Source organism: Nerophis lumbriciformis, linkage group LG09, assembly GCF_033978685.3.
Source record: "Nerophis lumbriciformis linkage group LG09, RoL_Nlum_v2.1, whole genome shotgun sequence".
In the NCBI taxonomy this organism is placed as follows: Eukaryota; Metazoa; Chordata; class Actinopteri; order Syngnathiformes; family Syngnathidae; genus Nerophis; species Nerophis lumbriciformis.
Window position 1 is genome coordinate 21,166,438 of NC_084556.2, and position 24,895 is coordinate 21,191,332.

Consider the following 24,895-nt stretch of genomic DNA (forward strand, 5'->3'; position numbering starts at 1 on the left):
TACAGCCTGAGGGATCGAAGGTCACGGGTTTAGCGGCTTACGTGCAGTGATTTCTCCAGATTCTCTGAACCCTTTGATGATATTACGGACCGTAGATGGTGAAATCCCTAAATTCCTTGCAATAGCTGGTTGAGAAAGGTTTTTCTTAAACTGTTCAACAATTTGCTCACGCATTTGTTGACAAAGTGGTGACCCTCGCCCCATCCTTGTTTGTGAATGATTGAGCATTTCATGGAATCAACTTTTATACCCAATCATGGCACCCACCTGTTCCCAAATTGCCTGTTCACCTGTGGGATGTTCCAAATAAGTGTTTGATGAGCATTCCGCAACTATATCAGTATTTATTGCCACCTTTCCCAACTTCTTTGTCACGTGTTGCTGGCATCAAATTCTAAAGTTAATAATTATTTGCAAAAAAAAAAAGTTTATCAGTTTGAACATCAAATATGTTGTCTTTGTAGCATATTCAACTGAATATGGGTTGAAAATGATTTGCAAATCATTGTATTCCATTTATATTTACATTTAACACAATTTTCCAACTCATATGGAAACGGGGTTTGTATTAGTATCTGACATTGAAGTTCAATCAGCAGTCTTGGAGTTGAAAGGCAGACGACTGCGGACTGCTGCAGTGTTTTCTGACATGCCCCAAAGAGTTTTCTTCTTGTTGACTAATTCTGTTCCAACCTTTAACCATCAGACTGGCCTCTCCCATTGTACAACCCATGCTTTTGTTTCCAGCATTTGTTCCAATTCCTTTATCGCAATTGTTGCACTCAAACACTTTTGCTTCCTCATTTACCCTAAATGTGACACATTACCAGACATAGCCCCAGATACACAAACAGGATAGAACGATAGTTAAGACAGATAAATGGATGGAGGATTGATTTCATTCATTTTTTGCTTATAGAATCAAAATGGTCTTCTTTATTTGTCACTGGTGGGATTTTTTTAATCGCCCTTGCTCTGGAAGGATGGGATGTCTGCTTTGGTTGCTATGGCACCAGACAGCTCCTCATTTCCTCAGACAACAACTAACTGTGATTGTTGTCTGTGTATTTGCATGCGTGTGCAATTGTGCACAAGAGCAAAGTAGACACGTGTGAGGCTTCCTGAGGGTAGCTTGATGAGGCGCAAAAAAAGTGATTTTGATCAGCGCCTATGTCTAGCTTACTGTGAAATTACTGCGGATAACAACCACTTGGGTTATTCATGAGGGGTAATAGGGTGCAATGTTTAGAAAAGGCTTTAAATCTAATACCTTCATTTACTCACACATTAACAAGATGTGTGTGTGATTGCAAAAAGAAAACTATTTAAGTATATGACAATGAGTTGTACATTGAGTCAGTATTTGGTGTGCCTCTGTAAATTGTCGTGGTACCCAGATCATCCATTTTAACCCATTATTTTTCCCATATTTCACATCCAGCAGAGGGCAGTGTCTGTGTTTTTTCTGACACTGTTGGTAGCAAGTTTCACCAGACCTAGTGCATATACACTAAACCATGTTAAATTACTTTTTGAATAAAAAATGAGGCCACATTTGGATAAAAATGTTAATAATTACCTGTATAATTGAATTGAAATAGTATTCTATGGAAAATAATATACTATTTTATGATAAATTCTACAGTATGGTTCAAAAGACACATGAAAGGCAACCAACTGCTTAAAATGTGATGTAACAATTTTATAAAAAGACAAAAAAAAACATAAGAATAAATAAAAGCCTTTTTAAAATAATATATATATATATATATATATATATATATATATATACATATATATATATATATATATATATATATATATATATATATATATAAAAGTGTTATAACTTATGGTTTTATGAAATCAAATTCACTGTCCAAACATACATATACACATACTGTACATATACAAGCACATATGCATACAAACACTCATGCATATAATCACATTTCATCAAACATATATTATCGTTGTTCCCCGAGGGGAAACTGGATAGCACACAGCACACTGACAAACCTTACCGATTGTACTATAACAATCTACAAGGTTATTACAGTTTGCTTCTCTTTCTTCCCCTACATGTATCTGCTATCTTTTGTAATTGAAGTTATCATTACATATATGTATTGTTGCATTTGAAACAATTGTATTGTAGATAATAGAGGTAATTATTGTTATTATTCATTATCAATAGTGCTATTTCTATTGGTATTTGTATTGCTCCATTTGTAGTGCAATAATGTTCATTGTCATTTTGTGTTATTAATATTTACTTCACTAACTTCACTACTTCTTTGCTATCACTTTTTGTAACATATTTGTACATATCATACTTGCTGATGCTGTTATGTTGTTGTTGTGGTTGTTATTGTTATTGTAATTGTTGTGTGAGTTACTGTTGTTGTCTCTGTCTTATCCCCCTCTTGTCCCCGCAATTATCCCCTCTGTCTTTCTTTCTTCTATCCCCTCCTGCTCCGGTCCGGCTGCGCCAAATAATAATATAAATCAATTCAATACATTCAAATACAAATAAGGCAACAAGAGAAGTATCCCACACTTCTCTTTTGTAAAGTAAATATGTACAGCAAATATGTGCATCGACATCCATATTATGATTTGCCTGGGTAGCTGGACAAAAAAAAAAAAAAATCAAGTTCAAACGATACAGCCTTAATTCCTCAAGGTATGCATATTTGACCCCGCAAAACTCCACTGCATGTACAGGATTCTTAGCGCTTTGACCACAGGTGCAGGGAGTTCAAGTACAGCTTCAAATACCAATGTCAATTACAGAACAAGACCTTCAGGCATCTGCTAGCAAGGTGACGATGAAGAGAGCCACAATGCAAAATAAGAATAGTGTAACATTTTGGATGGTTGAACAGCGAACGCCCAAACATAAATTAAATTGCACTGAAGAGGGCTGTGCATTAAAGTAGCAGTAACATAGGAAAACAAGTTGCCTCTATATTGAAGCTATTATCATCTTATTTATGACACTAAAAGACTAACAAAGTTTGCGAGTAAATAGATATGATCAAAATAGTATTAATCTCACGGAGATACCCGAGCCATTTTGAGAGATAATGGGCAATCCAGTAACGTGATCTGTGAAGTAGAGTTAGAAACCAGAGATCCCTACCCCATCAACAACAATGCTAATCATGCAAACTTTGTGGGAGCCAACAATTTTTTGGGGAGAAATTATGATCCAGAACCTTATATTTTTGAGCCAGAATACAAGGTGGGTCAGCGATAAGTTTTAGAAGCCGAGTGCTAAACGGATGCAGATTTATTGAAACACTATAACATCAGCAGCATCGCAAGGTGCTAAACATACAAACTAACCTGTCTACTACCAGGTGAGAGATGCAAGAATTATACTCTAGAATTAACTTTTACCAAGTTTGAGACAAAGCAGAAGCAGCTGCCGGCTCAGTGTGTCATTGATAGCAGCGAGTAGCATTAGCTCACTGCTATCAATGCACCGCTAAAATAGGCCGTTTGCATTAGCGCTTATAATAACAATATCACTCAAATTTGGTTAATATTCAGGTCATGACATGTAAATGGAATATTGTTGGCGGTTTTGGGGTGTTTTTTAGAGGGTCTTATGGGCGAAATTGAAGACCCTCGATCTGCTGACTCAATTGTTAGCTATTTATTTTTACGATTCAAATGCATTAAAAAAGCCAAGCATATGTGTTCTTGTCTTACATAAGGATTGTGAATGATAGACAATTTTTGTATATTTCCAGTATGACTGATCTGATGATATGGTCAGAGTGAAGAAGCATTTCCATCCTGACGTCATCTGTCCTCAAATTTACGGAAATTGCTGAAGATATTCGGAGCAGAATATTCAAATTGTCCGTCTGAAATTGTGGTGATTCTGTGATGTTTCAACTGTATTTTCACATACTTTATGAATTGTAACTACAATTGAAAGTGGTTTTATGAATACAGTAAAACACAATTGAGGTGGCGACTTGTCCAGGGTGTACCCCGCCTTCCGCCCGATTGTAGCTGAGATAGGCTCCAGCGCCCCCCGCGACCCCAAAGGGAATAAGCGGTAGAAAATGGATGGATGGATGGATAAAACACAATTAAGCAGATAAAGTCAAACAGTTTTTCCATTCTGCTGGTACTTTAAAGATACCGATTCAACGTTACAAATATGGAACAGTTTTGCAAAGATTTACAGTAAACATTGGAAATATGAACCATTTGGCCTGAATGCTGTAGTAATACTAGAAGGGGGGTCTAATAAACATTGCACACATCTGGATTTTTCCCTGCTTTTAATTCTAGTTATTTTACTATTTACCAGACAAGACAATATACAAACACAACTACTTTACTTACCGTATTTTTCGGACTATAAGTCGCAGTTTTTTTCATAGTTTGGCCGGGCTCCAGTGCAACTTATATATGTTTTTTTCCTTCTTTATTATGCATTTTCGGGAAGTGCGACTTATACTCCGGTGCGACTTTTACTCCGAAAAATACGGTAATCTTCTAAATAATGCACATGGTAAAACAGTTGAAGCTACAAGTTAGTGTTCTGACACAAAGCAGCACTTTTGCACTATAGGTACTACTGTACGTGTGTGTATGTGAAGCTGCCGGTGTTGGGTGAAAGAGGTGTTTTTTTTCCACCCTGAGGGGCCTCAAGCTGCGGCAGGGCAGGGTGGAGCTTCGGTGAGGCGCTGCATGGGGCGGGCTGTTTTGGCTGAACTCAGTGACTGTAACAGCACTCGGGGAGCGAGGTCACAGAGTCCAGCATTCCTCTGGAGTGCTGTCTGTTTACACGACTGCTGCTGAGCCTGGGGGAGGCGGCAGCAACGCATAACTACTCTGTCAGATAGCTGCTCAGTCATTTATGTTCATCATCGACCGCGGAGATAAGGATTATTTACCTATAATATAGTATTCTAGGATTTATATCTGTATGCTTGGGCATTTACAGTAACTGATGTATGTGTTTACAGAGCTGGCAAGGTATATGTAAAAAATATCCCACTCCAATAAATCAGAGGAAAAGAAAATTTATTAAATCTGCTCACATAGGGAATGCTTGGACCAATTTTCTATGACTAGCTCCTCTGTGCTGCTGCGTTCACAGTCTAGAAGCCAGATGGTCAGCTCTAGAGGAGCACAACAGAGATGGGGAGTGACACCCAAGCCATGGAGAGACAGTGCTCTGACTGTACTGTGGACTAGGGAGTGGGGGGTATGAATGTCAAAGGCGCCATTGTTACACACACCAGCGTTGTTTCACGTGCAGCGCATGATTCTTACTTTGGGTCTGACCTTAACTGTCCGGTAGGATGTAGCTGTGGCCTCCTGTGCAGGTTAAAGTATAACCGTGTCCGTGTTTTCTCAGGAAAGTGTGTTTATCTAGAGGACCAACGCGGAGGCCCTTTTGTTTAACTAAGTAGCGAGGCTCGCCCTAAAAGTAAAGCTCTGTGAAACGTACAGGAACCAGGTGGCTCTCCAGTCTTCTATTCACTGCAAGTTACTGTAGGTGCATGCAGTGTGCGTGAGGATGTGTTTGTTGACTTACTGTGCAGAAGTAGAAAGCTGATACATATCACATGTCAAAATTTGAGTATCTGGAATATTTGAAGAGAAGCAGTAGCTGAGATTGCAAAAAAAACAATAGTGCAATCAAAAGGAATCCAAATTACATGGTAAAAAAAAAAAAAAAAGTCTTCTTCTTTAAGGTTAGTGTTAGACTCCTCTCCAAACATGCAGTAAGAGTTGTTAATCCTTCTAAAATTAGGTTTGACAACCATACCATTTCTATTCTAATACTGCTCGACATCAAATGTCCTAAAAGACACACTTCATAATGGGATTTCCTAATGTCTTTCCTCTCTTTCTGCTGCTAACTTGAATCTAATTACCGGTAAATTTGAATTTACACAAGGGGGGCCTCAATTCTTCCTCATTTGCCAATTTACAGTAAACCTATTTTGACACTTTATGATAAATAAACATTTCAAAATACCTCGGTACCAAAACACTGCCTATTCAGTTAAAGGGGCCATATTAGAGTTTTTTTCTACATTTAAAACACTTCCTTGTCGTCTACATAACATGTATTTGTGGTGCAATGCTCAAAAGTTTGCATGGATTTTGTTCAAAAGACGATCCTTAAGCCGCTTTCCGACTGTCTCTTCAAAATGCGCCGTTTTGTGACGGTGTCTCCACCCCGTCAGCCATGTGGTAGTTTTTAGCACCTTCCATATCGATGTCGACTTACAGATATAAGCTAGAACTATACACTGAGTTATAGTAGAAAAGGCAACAGCGGAGGATTATAGGATGCATGTGCATGTATGAGCCAGTCTGCCCCACAACAAGAGGATAAAGAAAAATAAGGAACTATTTGATTACAACTTTGGAATACAAATTGAATAAAAATGGCAGAGTCGCACAAATCTCTTTGGTTAAACATCTACCATGTATGGAGATATCCGCTGATGTAACTATGGCAAAATACGTCACAATCGCCTCAAATTCCAAATGGCTCGTTTGGAATGAGGTGAATGTGTTAAATTAATTAAGAAAGATAAGTTTGTTTTTCATAATATGACCCCTTTAATACAGGCTTTAAGATTTCACAGCTTAATTGTTTCAAAATTCAAACAAATCAGAGTTGAACCAGCATCCTAGGTTGTATGGTGTTTAACCTCAGAGTACGTATCCAGTTTTCCACTTGTGTTTGACAACCACCGTTCGTGCTTTACCTACTACAGTAGGTAAAGCACGAACAAAATGAAAACATATTTGTTATTCATTATTCCATTCTTCTTTCTGCAATACAAAAAAAGGCATAAAGGTGGGTCTGCATTGTATTGAAAACATTATAATAGTATGTCTACTGCCATGACTGATATAACATGGAAATATCTTTCAGAAGATTTCATCATATTCACAAAACAGGGTTGGGTGTTGGCTGCTGTTTAACAAAATCCCTTCAAGCAGCTGTATACTTTCATGCACCAATACACAGTCATACTTAAAAAAAAACCTGGAGCAGTTTTCTATTTCAAGATTTGGCTGATATGGAATGCATGTATATTTGAAGAGATTAGATAAACTATTGCACCACAATAATGCTCCCTTCAGACGTGAATAAAACTGTTTTGACCTTCACTTTCTTTTGATTAAATTTGAAATGATGCTAATAAAACTGCTGGGTCAGAAATACATTATAATTACGTTATAATCTGGGGAATGTTTTTCTGCCTCCAAAGAGGATGCACACTTCACAAGTATAGCTGGCAGCAGATATGATAGTACTGATTCATTTTTAATTGTACAATTTTTTACCTTTTACAGTTATTTTATCACCATAGAGTGTGTGCTTTTTGTGTGATAAATCAAAAGTACTAAAATGCAAAAATAATTTTGTTCGTTGGTGCAATCCATCTTTGAACAATTTTGAACAGTATTTTAAGTCAAAGCATAATCATTTTGTAACATAAATGTACCAATGAGTACTTCAAGTAAAACGTGCTTATGTAAGCTGGGTTTTTTTTTAAACCTTTATTTTGTTAGCGCAGTCAGACCGGATGTTGTGCACAGCATTATTATTGTGAATGCTGGACGTGTGCTGCTGTTTTGAAGGGTGCTAGTGCCTATAAAGTTATGTTCAATGACCTGGCATCTGTATTATTGTCCACACAGTGGCCTAGTGGTTAGAGTGTCCGCCCTGAGATCGGTAGGTTGTGAGTTCAAACCCCGGCCGAGGCATACCAAAGACTATAAAAATGGGACCCATTACCTCCCTGCTTGGCACTCAGCATCAAGGGTTGGAATTGGGGGTTAAATCACCAAAAATGATTCCCGGGCGCGGCACCGCTGTTGCCCATTGCTCCCCTCACCTCCCAGGGGGTGAACAAGGGGATGGGTCAAATGCAGAGGACAAATTTCGCCACACCTACTGTGTGTGTGACAATCATTGGTAATTTAACTTTAACTTTTAACACAACAACACAAACAGATTAGATGTGTTGCAGGAGTCTGGGTTCGTAGTTAGTTCGCAGACTTAGTCAGTGTTTCAAGTGGCCGTTTTCGACATAGTTTAGTTCAAAGAGGGGGCAGGAGTGTTTTGGGGACGAATGAGCAGTCCCCTACACATAATTTCCCCAGATAATTGCTCCTTCTCCTCACAATCACATCATTTCAGTATCATTTGCTGTATGACAATTTCCGTGATATTCCGCATTTAACAGTAGATTACGATTTTATTGGTCAATTCCGTGATTCGGTCCACGATTCTGTTCAGGGTGGCGAGCTACCTGTTGGAAACCGGTGATGCAGAAGCTGCTGGCAGTAAGAACAAGACCCTTAACTAAAATTACCACAATACAAATTATGATGCTACAATTTTTACACAGTAATATTTAACATTTAAATCCCATCTCAGGAACAGCTCAACCAACCATGACCAACCTTGACCAGAACTAACTTCCGCCTTAACCGCTTAAAAATAAGCAAGAATATTGTAAGCTGAATTATTGAGCACAATTCCCATTATTAGTAATCAAAATGCATTAAGTCAAGCTTCTGTTTTTGGCTTGTCTCACTACCTCTCACTACCTTACAACGTCTACGGATCTCAGCTTTTGTTGGGCTATGGCAGGACTTCAGGGGGACGCAATGAGGTGTAATAAATGTAACTTACTTCACCGGGTATTATTTATTTATTTTTATTGTGATTACTTATGGAGTATATTGTGAATAAATTGAGAACAGGAAGTGAACAAAAGTTTTAGCAACTGTTGTGTAAAGGAAAAGGGGTAAGATTAAATAAGCTATGCTTCTTCCTACTCCTTTTCGAACATGTTGAATAGAGAAACTGGAAATTGTGCTGTATCATGCTGTACGCATGCATGTTCGAAATAAACTCAAACCTAAACTCAAACAGGCAGAGGTGACTTTCAGCATTAGTGTCTTTCTCCACAAACAAATTAATATTATCAGGTTCTCTATAATATTACAACCCAAGGAGAGCGTGTACACATTTTTTATTGAGAACCACTCGGCTCGAGTAATACATTTTACTTTTTATTTAGCATTCTGTTATTTGGTGATGTAAACACTGCAGTAACCTTTTAGACCACGCTATTTAATAACCATCGGATCCTAAACAAAGCTCCATTTCTAAAATCTAATTTCAGATGGATTACACAGCTTCCAATAAATACCATTGGAAGATGTTTCAGTATGACATCAGCAGCAGATGGTTTTCTTCTTGCTGTGATGCTCGGGTCAATCGTAACATCTAGGGGTCAAGGATGGCAAACATAGTGAAGTAGGTTCACACATATGAGTCACGATTGTCAAACTTTTAACTCGTCAGATGAGCCATCAGAAAAGGACAGAGATGCAACATCTGGTTCTGAGGGGGTAATTACAGATGCTCGTCAACACTCTCAATGCGATGCTTATTCTAGTACTGCTAAAGAGACTGATTTCTTGAAAGCAACTACTATTTACAGTGAATGACTGCATTATAACTACTAAGCAAAGCAAAAAATATGAGTTGTGTTGCAACGACATGATGTGGTGTGAACAAACAAGAGCAAAGACCAGGGGCAAGGTATTAATGTTAAAAGTCACACCAACAAAACCACAACAACAACCATCTTCAAGTTGTCATTAGTTCAACTGGAGTTCAAGTTGGGAAGTAAGTGGACTAATCTTTGTTGCTTATCGTGCCTATCTTGTGTGTCTTAGGCCAACAAATGATGACCACATGCTGTTGGGCTAAGGGCAAAGAGGAGAACAGCTATGACAAAGGAAAGTTATCGACAAAGGCACATGGAAACTTGAAAGGACAGCTGTACAATGAAGAAGATGAAGATAAAGAAATAAAGAAATTAAAAAAAGATGTGAAGAGGTTAAAGCGGGGGTCGGCAACCCGCGGCTCTCGAGCTGCATGCGGCTCTTTAATGCCGCCCTAGTGAACCCCTTGGGCATTTTTAAAAAAGGATTGAAAATGGAAAAAGACGGGGGGGAAATAAATGTTTTTGTTTTGGTATGTTTTTTGTATGAGGACAAACAGGACACAAATCTTCCCAATTGTTAGAAAGCCCACTGTTTAATATGTTTGTGTTTATGCTTCACTGATGAGAGTATTTGGTGAACATCCTTTTGTCCTAGTAATTTTGGCGTTTTTTGAACTCACCATAGTCGGACTGTGATGCAACAGTTTGCTTACATGTAAAATCTTCCACTCCTTCTTTGTCTCATTTTGTCCACCAAACGTTTAATACCGTGCGTGAATGTACAAAGGTGCGCTTTGTTGATGTTATTGATTTGTTGGAGTGCCAATCTGGTCAGTGCAGGACTGCAAGCTAATCAATGCTAACATACTATTTAGGCTAGATGTATGTACATATTGTATCATTATGCCTCATTTGTAGGTATATATGAGCTCTTTTAATATCCTTTACTTTTATCCTCTGTGTATTTAATTTATATTTGCATCTCTCGTGTCACATTATCTGTATGTAATATTGGCTACATTTCTGATAGTTGTTTGTGTGCCATGTTGTTCCAGACCACATCAAACATTACCCAGCTTGCCAAAGATTGTAAAAAACCTATTAAAAGAAGACAGCCCACCATTTCCTTTAACTTGGACACACACATCTATACCTTTGGCCATTAAAAGCCAGCAATTTTCAGGAGTTATCTCACCTTCTTAATAGTCTTTGATTTACTAATGGCTTCTAATGTTGTAAAAATGTGAAGAATAAATATTACATTTCAGCATTTCTATCAACAAAGATTGCTTCAGCCTGCGACACATAGTCATATGACAGTAGGCTATTATAGCTAATATAGACACTTACGTCATGTGTTGCCTTCATTATAAGACTTATATACGGCTTTTCATTTTTTGCGGCTCCAGACAGATTTGTTTTTTGGTATTTTTGGTCCAATGTAGCTCTTTCAACGTTTTGGGTTGCCAACCCTTGGGTTAGAGGGATGGGGAGGTACAGTAGGTAAAGATGTATGTTAACGATTGTCAAGTATTACTCAGTGAAAACGTAGACACTAGGGGTGTAACGGTACACAAAAATGTTGGTTTGGTACGTACCTCGGTTTAGAGGTCATGGTTCGGTTCATTTTCGGTACAGTAAGAAATCAACAAAATATAAATTTTTTTGGTTATTTATTTACTAGGGGTGTAACGGTACACAAAAATTTCGGTTCGGTACGTACCTCGGTTTAGAGGTCACGGTTCGGTTCATTTTCAGTACAGTAAAAAAACAACAAAATATAAATTTTTTGGTTATTTATTTACCAAATTTGTAAACAATGGCATAACAGACATATACACACAGGGTCCATTGCCAGGGTTAATGTGGTCAACATATATAAAAAAAAAAACTAAATAAGATAAGGCTCAGAATGGTTTCTTAACAAAACTTTTCTACATATAAAGTGCTTTTTTTGATTGATTGAGACTTTTATTAGTAGATTGCACAGTACAGTACATATTCCGTACAATTGACCACTAAATAGTAACATCCCAATAAGTTTTTCAACTTGTTTAAGTCGGGGTCCACGTTAATCAAGAGCTGGACGAAGTGGCTGAGGAGAGGGAAGTCTGGGTTTCCCTGCTTAGGCTGCTGCCCCCGTGACCCGACCTCGGATAAGCGGAAGAAGATGGATGGATGGAAGTTGTTGCTCAGATTAAATAAAATGACAAAACTTTTCTTCTACATAAAAAAAGTGCAACATTAAACAGTTTCAAGTCAATTCAGCCTCAGATTAACTTTTCTTTCCCCCCGAGCTTGGCTAACTTGGCAGTAAGAGGTGGGAGCTGTTTGCTCATCTATCTTTGTTGAAGCGATGTTCACTTGGGGGTGGTGCCGCTTCAAATGGGTTAGCACGTTTGACGTGTTGGCAGAAGCATGCCTTACCGCTGCTGAACAACGTCGGCAAACCTCCGTCCTCCGCACCGCACAGCCGAAGTGTTCCCAAACGGGAGATCATAACGAGGCAGGAGGGTCTTCCAGCTCTGGCTTTTACATGTTGTCGTAGCCCGATCGTTGCTAGCATGCCGTGTGTTGTGCCTCAGTGTGCATTGTTTACACAACGTGCGCTACGCTACTTAATATGTCCGTGTGGAAACTTGTTCGATACATCTCCGGACCGAACCGAAGCCCCCGTACCGAAACGGTTCGATACAAATCACGTACCGTTACACCCCTATTATTTACCAAATTTGTAAACAATGGCTTTATCCTTTTAACATTGGGAACACTATAACAATTCTGCCCACGTTAATCAACATTAAACTGCCTCAAGTTGTTGCTAAGATTAAATAAAATGACAAAACAAAACTTTTCTTCTACATATAAAAAGTGCAACATTAAACAGTTTCAAGTCAACTCATCATGCTTAATTTATTAGAGCATTTGGGAAGCCTGTAGTTGATTTTTATTATGTAAATGTTATATTTTTATCAACATGTGATAGCAGGGACCCTGCCATTCAAAACTAGGCTGCTCCATTACCAATGATTAATGTAACTATAGCTGAAAAATGAGTACATTAGCATTAGGAGAGACTATCATCCCTGAACACCATGGAGTTCATGTAGGCTTTATGATGCAGTTACATTATTATGTCAACTATCAGAGACAGAAACTCTTCATTTAACATAATGTCGTTTTTTGCTGCTTCAACACAGCTCAATCAACACAGAAAAAGGTAAAGTGAAATAACAGACAGACAGGGCTTTGCTGTCCGTAACACACACACACACACACACACACACACACACACACACACACACACACACACAAAAACGCAAAATGAGCTAACGTTACGCTAAAAGCGAATAAGCCTTCACCTCAAGCCAGGACTGCGAGCGAGCTGAGCTGCCTTTTATATTTCTAGAAGGTCAACGGGCTCATAGTGATGTTACTAGTAGTTGACTGGGAGGTGTTTATCATAATTTGGGGAGAGTCCGCTGCCAGATGCTTACCTGCTAAACGCTAAGTACTGACTGCATGCGCTCTGAATACGCACTGCTGATTGGCTGTTACCGCTCTGAATATGCACTGCTGATTGGCTGTTACCGCTCTGCGTGTAACCAATCAGATGGTTGTGTGGGTGGGACAATGCTGGGGGCTGTGTAGAGTACTGACAAAGAAGAGGCAGAAAGCGGAGCAGCTTGTTAAGACTTTAGCTACTTCATATGTTTGTGTGGAAACTCGTTCGGTACACCTCCGAACCGAACCAAAACCTCCGTACCGAAACGGTTCAATACAAATACACGTACCGTTACACCCCTAGTAGACACTCAGTAGTCTTGAACTATAATACCAGAAATTGATATTGATTTTACTGCAATGATAAATTGGTACAATAAAAATGCAGAATATTTTAGATACCACTGTGCGCAAAAAGCACTACAAAAAACATAGGGCCTGATTTACTAAGATCCAAATACCATGCGCTAAAAAGCGTGTACAATCTACATCATATCTATACAATCATTGGAGAGAGGCTGCACTTACTCCACTCAAAACGCAAAAAATGCAGAGTTAAAACTTTTTTTTTTTTTTCTTACAACAAAAATGTTCATAATATATATTTTATGTGAAAAAGCGGACAAAATACTAAAGGACACCAAAACGCATCAGTTTAATTGGTTTTATTCAGCTCCTTAGCCATGTGTGGAACTGTCAGTTTGCAAGTCCTTCTGACACGTGCTAAATAAAACGCAAAATAGTGGTGAGTGATGATAAATCACATTTCGCGTGCTAAATAATTATATTTGTATCTTCTCTTACCAGTATTGTTTGGCGTTTTGATGATCGACATATATTTTGCATATGCCTTATTCTGCTCACTTAGCAGACACAATCTACTTTGCACACGTTTTTTGCTATCAGAATTGCACGTCTTTTAGTACACGCAAACGTTTAGTAAATCAGGCCCGTACAGTAGACCAGGGCTATTCAACGAATTGTTCTCGAGGCCACATTTCCAAAAAGCTAAGGATTGGGGGCGTCAGACTTTTACCTTCACCATTATTGTTATTTTGAGAACCAGCATCCTCTGTAGTGGACATTTGTTTTTGATATTTTTTTTTTGTCAGACTTAAACATTTCTGAAAAAAAAATATCCCTGTTTTTTAAAAAACAGGTGTCTATTGCAGTGGACGTTAGCCATTATGAGGTTAAAATCAGTCAAGTTTTACCAGGTTAGACTGATCCAGGTTACCTCTTATTATACTGTATTTAATTTGCTGCAAAAATGTTAGTCTCCGTCTTTGAACTGAACTCATGGGGGTCTGGTGTCATTCCAGGGCTGAATTAGGCTCCTGGACCGCCAGTTGAATAGCACTGGCATAGACCGTATGCTACAGTATCTCATATCATGTTCTTGTATCGCACGCAGTATACTGTAAATTCAACACTGCCATTATTCCCTAAATAGCTGGCAAAACAAGTGAGTACCAAGATAGTTGTGTCTTGCCTTCTGTCAAGAATAGATGTGCCTTGCTCCAGGGCTGCATGAGTGCTGCCTGCTGCGATTCATTGAGGGGAAACAAGAATTACAACATGTACTGTGCCATTTCCTTAGGAAACTGGACCGCATGGCAATTTTCCAACATGATAACGAGCCCAAACACATGGCAACTGTCTTGCTGAAAAAAGGTAGAGGCGACTATGACTCAAGGCCTTTTTAACATGCACCAGCTCATTTACGTTATCATGGAGCAGTGGAAGAAGAATCGAGTAACAACCCGTGCAGCTCTAGTAAATTCCATAGGCTCCAAGAGCATTAAGGTTGTGCTAAATAACAATGGTGCTGACACAAAATACTAACGCTTATGTTATCACTTTGGACATGCTTGTTGCAAGGTGTACTGTGTATAGAGTTAATTCAGCAAATCTATACTTATACGGCTTTCAAAGCTGTACACTGACTATTCTAAGTTATATAATAAATATAATTATATTGTCATATGATGTGAGAGCCCCGCAACCCCAATAGGGACAAGTGGTAGAAAATGGGTGGAATGGATGGATGGATGGATGATGTGAGGGGTTTTGCGACATGAAGTTTGACATGCATACCAGAAGCCAACTTGAAAATCTCTCTTTGTTGTCTCAAGTCTGGGAACAAACACTTGAGTCTCAGTACTAGCCTGTAGGTGAGAAGTTGATCTCCAACCTAAATGACTTGTTGAAAACACTGCACAGCATGAGTCCTGCCTGCCTTTGTTTTCAATAAGCACACCAGCCCTTTTACCTTTGAACAAACTTAAAAAGCTGCTGCAGACCTCAACGTGTCCAAGGCACCTGCTGTTGCTCTCTCAAGAGATGGATGGACCAACAAGGTCATCAAGAAATATTTAACAGACGCTGTCTTTTACATCACCCCACAATAGGAAATTATAGCCAGTTTTCTGCAAAGTTGCTTCATTTTAAAGGAACAAAATATAAAGTCAATCAAAAAGTTGAGGGCTCTAACTTAAAAGCCTGAAGGTTAAAGTCATACAAAACCCTCATCATGTGTATGAACCCTGTTGACGTTTAAGAGAATATACGCACACGAGTCGCTTGACAGAAACTATTCACTGCTTCCAAAAACAGGCATTGATTTATTTTCTAAATTATAATTTCCAGATGTTTAATTTAAAATGCTTCCAAATACAGTAAATCATGTTTTAGTAAGTAAAAAAAGGTTTAGACACTTTTTGTATAGAGCTCAATAAAGACACACTTCTAAAAGATTACATCTACATGCACGTTTATCTTGATTTTTTACTTTTTATTTGGGCCGTTCTTATGATTCCACTACAGTCGGGTACCAGAGGTGACAAAAGAAGAAAATAGAACAATAGAAGTGTGTGAATGTGTGTGTGAATGGGTGAATGTGGAAATAGTGTCAAAGCGCTTTGAGTTCCTTAAAAAAGGTAGAAAAGCGCTATACAAGTATAACCCATTTACCATTTATACATTTAAAGCAATACAATATAGCCAAGTAGACAATAATCGATCATAACTACATAGGGACTCAGTCATCACTAGTGTTCGGCATATAACTTTAAAAAAAGGTAAGTACAGTGGTGCTTCAACTAACGAGTGCCTCCATTTTTGTGTGTTTTAAGATACAATATGTCTCTCAGCTAACTGTTATGCTTTAAATTCTGAGAAAGAAATGGAGTTACAAGCATCCCCAACGATAGTTGATGTGGCAAATGTGAGAATGAATCCTGGAAGATCCGCCCAAAACATCCAGTCTTACTCGCTAGCATTAGCTTATAGCTGGAGATGGACATAAGTGTGTTTTTCCAACCATTGGAGAGGAGAAACTCAGTGAGACAAACACTGCTGATAAGAAGCAGCAGAAGATATACAGTTGCGATCAAAAGTTTACATACACTTGTAAAGAACATAATGTAATGGCTGTCTTGAGTTTCCAATACTTTCTACAACTCTTATTTTGTTTATGATAAGAGTGATTGGAGCACATACTTGTTGGTCACAAAAAACATTCATGAAGTTTGGTTCTTTTATGAATTTATTATGGGTCTACTGAAAATGTGACCAAATCTGCTTGTAATTAATAAGTGACAGAGGAACAATTATATTGATTGTACAACATATCTAGGTTGGGTGTCCAAAAATGTGCTCTTGCATGAGAAACTAGTCAGGGGGCGACCAGGTGGCACTAAAGCAACTTCAAAGCAAAGTATTAATCAAAAAACACGACTCAGAACCACAAGAGTAATCTCCTCAAGCATGTACCAGAATTTACTGTATGTATTGTAATCATTTTACAGTACTTTGCAGAGGAAAGAGATCCTAACAGCAACAATAGAGGCATTGAGTGATGGTGGAATCTAAATATCCTGGTCCGGTCAATAAATCAGTCATGACTACTCTGTTTGGTAAGCTGTAAAAGGGGAACTGTACTTTTTTTGGAATTCTATATATGCATACAGATAATGGGAGTACTATATTGCACTCATAAAGCCCTCTAAAAAACAACCAAATCCTGCCAACAATACTTAATTTACATCTCGTGACCTGAATATTACCAAGTATTAGCAATATTGTTGCTATAAACGCTAATGCAGACGATCTATTTTTAGCGGCGCAGTGATCACAGAGAGCTAACTAGTTTATGCAGCTACAGTATTAACATACTGAGCTGCTGCTGCGTTGCCTATGGGTTGGTAAAAGTTAATACTATATTATAAATCATGCCTCTCACTTGTATAGTACAAGGTTGTGGCCATAAACCGGGAAGTTGGTCAACTTTGACATTCAACTTAGAACTGGAGATGGCGAGAAAGACACAAAAAGACTCTCGTTGGTGCTCACCTGTTTTTTTAACCTATGTGAGGAGGATTGTTTAAAACTTCATCTAAACGGGACAATATAAACATCCCATCAGTCAGCATCTAAGTGAGAGCAGACATTGTACAGTAAGTGATTGTTTTATGTTTTTAGTTACGGTAGTTATTTGTTTAGCATTTAGCAATACTGCTGCATGATGCTTAGTGTTTTACCAGAGCTGGATCTGTTTATCACTCACTGTCTAAAACATGTAGCTCATCCTCATTATATTCAGACTTAAAACTATAAGATTCTGGATCATCATTTGTCTTAAAAGTAGTCTTTGATGGCTCTCGTGAGGTCTGCCATGATTAGTAGTTGTTGTTGGTAATGTTAAAGAGAATAGTGAATGTTGTAATGCATCTGTGAAATGAATACATCGCCATATGCTTAAAATGAGCAAAATGCGTAAATATTACATGTTATATGAGTGTGCCTGTTATTACATTTTATATATACTCACAGCATGCATATAAAACATTAATGGATGTTTTTAGATGTTTTAAGGTGCTTTATAGGTGGAATATACTTTTGCTAGCATTTGTTTACAAGTTAAAATGCATTTAAAAAAAAGAAAAACATATGTGTGCTTGTCACACAAAAAGATTGCTAGTAAAATTTGAGGTTACACCATGCTCAATAATGAGCTATATGTATGTATGTACCGGTACGTAGATTTTCAATTTACTTGTCCAGCACGCTTATATCCATACCGCCCAATGAACTCCTATACTGCTACACCTGCAAGAGGGAACATTTTGTAAGAGGGAATAGTTGTAGAACAATGGAGATTTATATCAAAAAGTTATGTCACTTAAAGACAGCAAATTGAAAGTGTTACATACAGTATATATTGTCACTATATCTAAAAAACTCCAGTCAGGTTTTCTTTCCCCTGCACGAATGCAGCTAGTAGTGCCATGGTGCCTTTGGTTTGTTATAGGATTATTTAGTGAAATGGTGTGTGATCATTGCAAGGATAGCGCCTATTCAGCCCTTAAACCTCATGATAATATAGGAGATTGATACATTTATTTTTGATCCACCGCCTCATTTTAACTACTATAACTTTAACTTCCAAACAAGAAACTATTTTTCTGACAGCAAAAACTCTACAATTGTATTTATCATGTTGAGGCATTGTTGGTTAATGTCTCTTTTCATTAACAAATCCCCTGATAAAACATTTGCTAATAATCTACAATAATCCCTGAACAGCAGCATTAGGACGACAAGTGAAACACATCTAAAGCATACAAATGCAGAGGGGAAAAACCACTATTCATGTATTGTCTGATGTCTAATGATTTTATGACAAAATTGCCACCTTCTGACATTACGTTAAATTAGTAAGCGGCGATATTAAGGCAAAATATTTCAAAAATATTCAAGAATGTAATCATGGCAAGTGCGACTGTGCTTATTTTCCATAGAGGTCATCTGCTAAGAATGTGAAGCATGCAAGGCCTTCAACATATAACCTTCTTTCCAACAATGACTTCAGTTTTTTGCAAATGATTATCATTCTGATCCTCACAAAAAGTGTGCTTAGGTTTAGGTTTGGAATATGTTTGAAATTGATGTAAAGCAATTTTCCAAAGTGCCTTACTGGTGATCATTTTCTTTAGCAATTAAAAAAAGCATTGTTAAATGGGCTTTATTGTGTATTTTCTTAACATGATGCCGATAATGAAGCCTGAAGAAATATGCTGTGCTTACACCTCTTCCTGAAAACAGCAATATAATTAATAGCAGTGATCAGGGTGATGAACAGCATGAGCAATTCACATTTTGTCTCTAAATATAGATGTGTGCAAGAATACAATATTGCTTGCAGCTACCTACCAACCTTTTGCACAGGCCTGAATTTGACCTATGGGGTTCTTGCGTTTTTTTCCTCTGAAAATGTTTTTAAAAAATGTCACATCTCGCAAACTATCAGGATGCACCCCAAAATGGATTGTTCCCTGGTTAACTACTTTTACTAGCAAACAAACAAATGACAATTGAAACACTGAGCTTAACAACATCTCGGGAAGCAGCGTCCTCTGCAATGGACGTTTCTTGTTGGTCCAATTTCAGGAAAAAAATGCTTAAATGTCCACTGCAGAGGACGCTGTTTCTCAGAAGAATACGGCAACTGTTTATATTTACAATACTTGATTGTGTGACCATAACTTGATCATAACTAATGAAGAGAGTATTTTTGACACACTTTAAGGAAGGTATCCCTCCTTTTTTAAAATCAATAATAGCAAAATTGACATCGTTTATGAGGAAAACCAAATGACTAATTAATGTGTTTTTTGATGTGTGGTTGTCCTTATAGTGTAGCAGCTCTTCTTAGCAGTTAGCACATTAGCTATTAGGCATAATTGAATCAAGTATGAAAAGTGTAACACATTTCTTTTAGGTATTTCTTGGGACTGCGATTAATGCCTACATATTGTTTGGCTCTGTGCAGAAAGATAACTTTTTCCCTGTTGCAAAATCTTCCAACACATGTGAGTTACTTAAATAGAGTATGTTTATAAGGCATTAAAACTATTTGAGTGTACATTTAACCTTTTCTGCAAGTTGGACTAGCAGTAGTGAATGTGGTCTGCTATGAAGCAATACACCACTCAGTCATTTTACTTCCTGTGTTTGCCCGAGTGTGTGTTTATTCCTGTGCCAGAGAGATGTAAATAAACCAGAGCAGCTGAGTTTAATCCAAAGGTGAAACCCAAGCCCCAGTCATCATGAAATTCAACAAACAACGGTGCACTTATAAACACACACAACCACATCACTAGACACTACATGTACACACTTAAAAAAGCTTGTGTGAAGACTCACGAAATAAGTGCCGCCTGTTTTGTGTGAGGCAGCAAATTGTTAGGAAAAGTCAAAAGCGTGTCACAACCTTCAATAACTATTTGTAAGGCACCTACCTTTTGTCACACCGCTCTGCTTGCTGTCAGCGCTTGACTGCTGCAAGGAAAGTTGGTCCCCTCAGATTTCTTTCGACTCAAGATGGAGGCAGAAACTTCCCAAATACATTCCTTTGTTATGTTCAGTCTGTCAGGTCCACTTCTGCCTCTCCCCTGCTGACTGCTGCACGAGCTGCTAACATGACAGCATGGGTAAACAAGCAGTTGAACTGAGACACATACACGTACACACACACTAACACACACACACACACGCACATACACACACACACACACACACGTACACACAGGTGCATGCTGACCCCCAGCGAATACAAACAGAGATGCACGGCCAGCTAAGAAGAGCACAGTATGAAGCAGCCCCTTTGCCAGTGCTCTTGTGTTGAAACTCCAACCTTACTCCACTTCCCTTCTCCTCCTCCTCCTCCCCACTCCCTCTCTCCCAACAACTCCAGGACAGAACACAAAAGAAAAACACTCAGAAAGTTCCAGTTTTCTTATGCTTTTGCCGTACATTGCTGTAAATTAAAAATAAATAAATGAATAAATAAAAAACTGTCATGAGATTCTCATGCTGTCTTATTGGATTTGGAGCAAATCGCTGCAGGATAAAGTTGAAGTAAATGTTATCGGAAATAAACTTCCTCCTGAGAAGCAGCGTCTTCTTGAGTGGACGTTTTCACATTTCGGGGAAAAAAATAGCCATTTTATGCAAAACATAATTACCCACTGCAGGGGATACTGAAAATATAATAGTTTCATTAAGTTTGGACAGTTTTGAAAGCTTATCATCACTCAAGTTTCCCGAGGCGGTGTTTACAAGAATGGCGGTATTTGAAATTATTCAATTTGAGCTTTTATGTCCACAAGCATCAAATTAACATGCTTTTTGCAATGTCAGTTTGGAAAATACTTTGATGGCCATGTTGATTGTTGTTACAAATTCTGTCGACAGTGTGGAAATAGCAGCATTGAAGATTTTTTTTTTTCTCAACAATAACCACAAAGCTTTAGGCATTTTATTTTGATTTATGTCACATGTGAAGGGCATGTTAAGCTTTTCTGTGTTTATTAAAAGCATGGTTATGGATTTAATTTATGGTGAACATGCACACAGTTACAATATAGTATGACATATATTTCCACTTTCTTATTACATTTGTTCACTTCCTATGCTCAAATTGTACCACAAACACATTAAATAAAGACGTAAATAATCGATAAAAGTTTGCATGAATAAATGGTTGTTTGTAAATTGTGATTCCCATAATGATATTAATAAGATGACCCTATTTTAAGGTTCAAAATGTTTATTTGGATTATTTCTCCTTGTACTTTGTAAACACTTGTGACAAGCAATAAACCTTTCATGATTAAACAATAGCTGCAAAAATATTTATTTTAAAATAAAGATGTGAGGGAAAAACAATGTTTTTAGTGTTTCCTTTGTTTTCAAAATATATTGTTTTTATTAACATTTAATCAGTCCATTGTTCACTGTATTATCAATTTACCTAAATTAGTCAAATGTCTTTTTAAAGCCTTCTGTTTTGATGCTCTTTGTGCTGTTAAATTTATATTAAACACTAATTTCCTTTTTTTGCTGTTGTTGTTGTTATTGTGCCTTTTCCAGAAACTAATAAAACGTAATAGTGATTAGCAAAAATGCATTCATTGCAATGGGGAAAGACTTAATTTAAAAGGCTATTGGCATGTTTTCAACCCTTGAAAAAAATAAAATAAAATATATATATATATATATATATACATACATATATATATATATATATATATACATATATATATATATAACCTATAGCCTTTTAGATACTTAAGATAACACTCTTAGCAAGTTCTGAGCAAATACATTATGTATATTTAGTATTTAGCATGTGATTATTCACAAAAACGTATCGAATTTAAGATATTTTAGACAACTGTTACCATGTTTTCAACAAATAAATTACATATATTTAGTAAAAAAATAAATTATCTTGTATATGACATTCTGACAATAAAATCGCATGCCTCCAAATATTGGGGTATCTTTCAAAGTTATGCAAGCAAGTAATTTACTCGGATTATCACGGTATAAAAGTGTGATTAATCTGATTAAAAAAGTAGTATGTGTAAATATATACATATATATATATATATGACTCATACATAGTTAGTTTTAAACTGGTTTTATGATAACTAACACAATAAGGTAAAGCTTCTTTGTCCGAGTTTAAAGTTAACTGAATAAAATACTAAAAAGTTTATTCTACCGTATTTTCCGCACTATAAGGTGCGCCTAAAAACCTCCAATTTTCTCAAAAGCTGACAGTGTGCCTTATAATCCGGTGCGCCTTATATATGGACCAATATTGAGCCACAACAGGCCTCTACTGTAGCGTCTATTCTATGCGCCTTATAATGCGGTGCACCTTATATATGAACTAAGTTTTAAAATAGGCCATTCATTGAAGGTGCGCCTTATAATCCGGTGCGCCTTATAGTGCAGAAAATACGGTATGTATTTTACATATAAATCAAGAATCTTAAATGTTGCAAGAGTTAAGGGATTTGGTTCATCACGAGCTGGAGAAACAAGCATGCGCGTTTGCTCCAGTTGGACTCAGACGTCCGTTCTAAGCCTCCCGAGACGTGGCCTCTAACTCGTGACAGCTGTGTCAAACTCCATTAGCAAAGAAGATGACTGTCTCTGTTGTTCAAACGCTGCACATCTTTCTAAGGTATATGCATTTGACAGTAGCACACGAACACAAGTGCACTGGTATATACGATGTATTTATCAGGGCCCCTAACTTTAGGTGTTCCCACATTAGATGGAAAATGAACCTGCCTAGTGGCACAGGGCTGGAGTCCTACAGTGATCAAAGGTTAACATGACCAGCAAATGTAATTTGTAGTTTGGCCAGAAAATGACCTCATACTCCTTTGACACCGTCTCTAAGGAAACTAAACTCTCAGTTCCTCCAGTGTCGTCGCTGATGTCATTATAGCTACCCCAATCTAAGCAGGCTGAATAAAACAAAAATCCCCTCACCAAACTCTCACCTGCACCAAGAGACGTATGTGGACCGCTATCAAGTCAGACAGGACAATGTTTGGGCAGGAAAATATGAGGATGGAGCTCCATAACCTAATTATATGCAATATTAGGAGGTGAAACAGCATTTAAATTAAGATGGAAAAACATAGACTCACTGTGGTAAAGCAATAAAGGTTCTATAAATCACAACAAAATATTAGCTATCATTGTACCTGTGACTAGCACAATTATTTAGTAATGTATTGTATTTGCTATATTTCACATGTAAATACTACATTTTATTCTTTTAGAGTGACCTTTATCATCTGTCTATCATGGTTGCAGAAATATTTATTAATATGCGCTGTCCCTGTAACAAGTAAACTAAAGTGTTCAAAGTATGAAATACATATTTAATGAAAATACAAAGGCAGACAATTAATGTGTAGTCTAAAACACTGCTGAAACAATGCAACTCAATTAAATCTACAAATGTAATACATTTACATTTGGGGGAAAAAACAGCAATTTAAAGAACATTTGTTGTTTTGAACTAAGATGACATGAAGGTGAGAGATGCTGATCTTTGCTGCTATATGTGGAATTAAATTATGGAATGGATTAAGCAAAGCAATCAAACAATGTACTAATATGATCCACTTCAAGAAACTCTTCAAACTTAAAGTGTTTACAAAGTACAAAGAAGAAGAACCATGATAAACATTCTGAATTTATTTAACTCATCCATTCTTTCATTCTTTCACTCACAAAATAATCTTACTTATCTCAACATATGAAATGTAACTTACTTCACCAATTATTATTTATTTACTTATTTTATTGTGATTACTTATGGAGTATATTGTGAATAAATTGAGAACAGGAAGTGAACAAAAGTTTTAGCAACTGTTATGTAAAAGAAAAGGGGTAGGATTAAATAAGCTTTGCTTCTTCCTACTCCTTTTCGAACATGTTGAAAAGCGAAACTGGAGATTGTGATGTATCATGTTGTATACTTGCATGTTCGAAATAAACTCAAACTCAAACTCAAACTCAATTATGTCGTCTGCTGTAGGAAAACATCTGAATAAGTTGGTATTAAGAAGGGGTGTCAACTCGTTTTCATTGAGGGCCACATCACAGTTATGGCTGACCTCAGAGGGTCACTTGTGACGGTCAATAATATGAATATGAATGTTTAAGGTTTCGCTTCATAATATTATTACATGACTGTATGCGTTTGAATTTTTTTAACGAACACTCCAAAATCTGTGGATAAATATAATTTTTAATTTTTTTTTCATTTATTTATTTATTTCAGGCAATGACATAAAAAAGTACAAAGTTGACAACACATAATATAAATTAATATAGTGCAAAAGGTAATGTATAGTATGTAATGCATGATTGTCCAGTTTTGCCAATATTTACCTTTTTACAGCATTTAACAGAAAATGGAAAAATAGTACCACTGTTTTACAGTTTAAAAAAAATCAAATTTACAGTGTTTTTTTATCCAGCACTAC

The 24,895-nt window shown here is 37.2% G+C and overlaps 1 long non-coding RNA gene across 1 annotated transcript in view; it reads right to left on the reverse strand.

The window, feature by feature from the left end:
- Positions 1-20,592, reverse strand: part of LOC133607551 (uncharacterized) — a 61,445-nt gene extending 40,853 nt beyond the window's left edge. Inside the window, exon 1 of the long non-coding RNA XR_009815425.2 lies at positions 20,333-20,592. This is a non-coding gene — a long non-coding RNA (uncharacterized lncRNA). The remainder of the gene's footprint in view (positions 1-20,332) is intronic.
- Between the last annotated feature and the right edge of the window lie 4,303 nt (positions 20,593-24,895).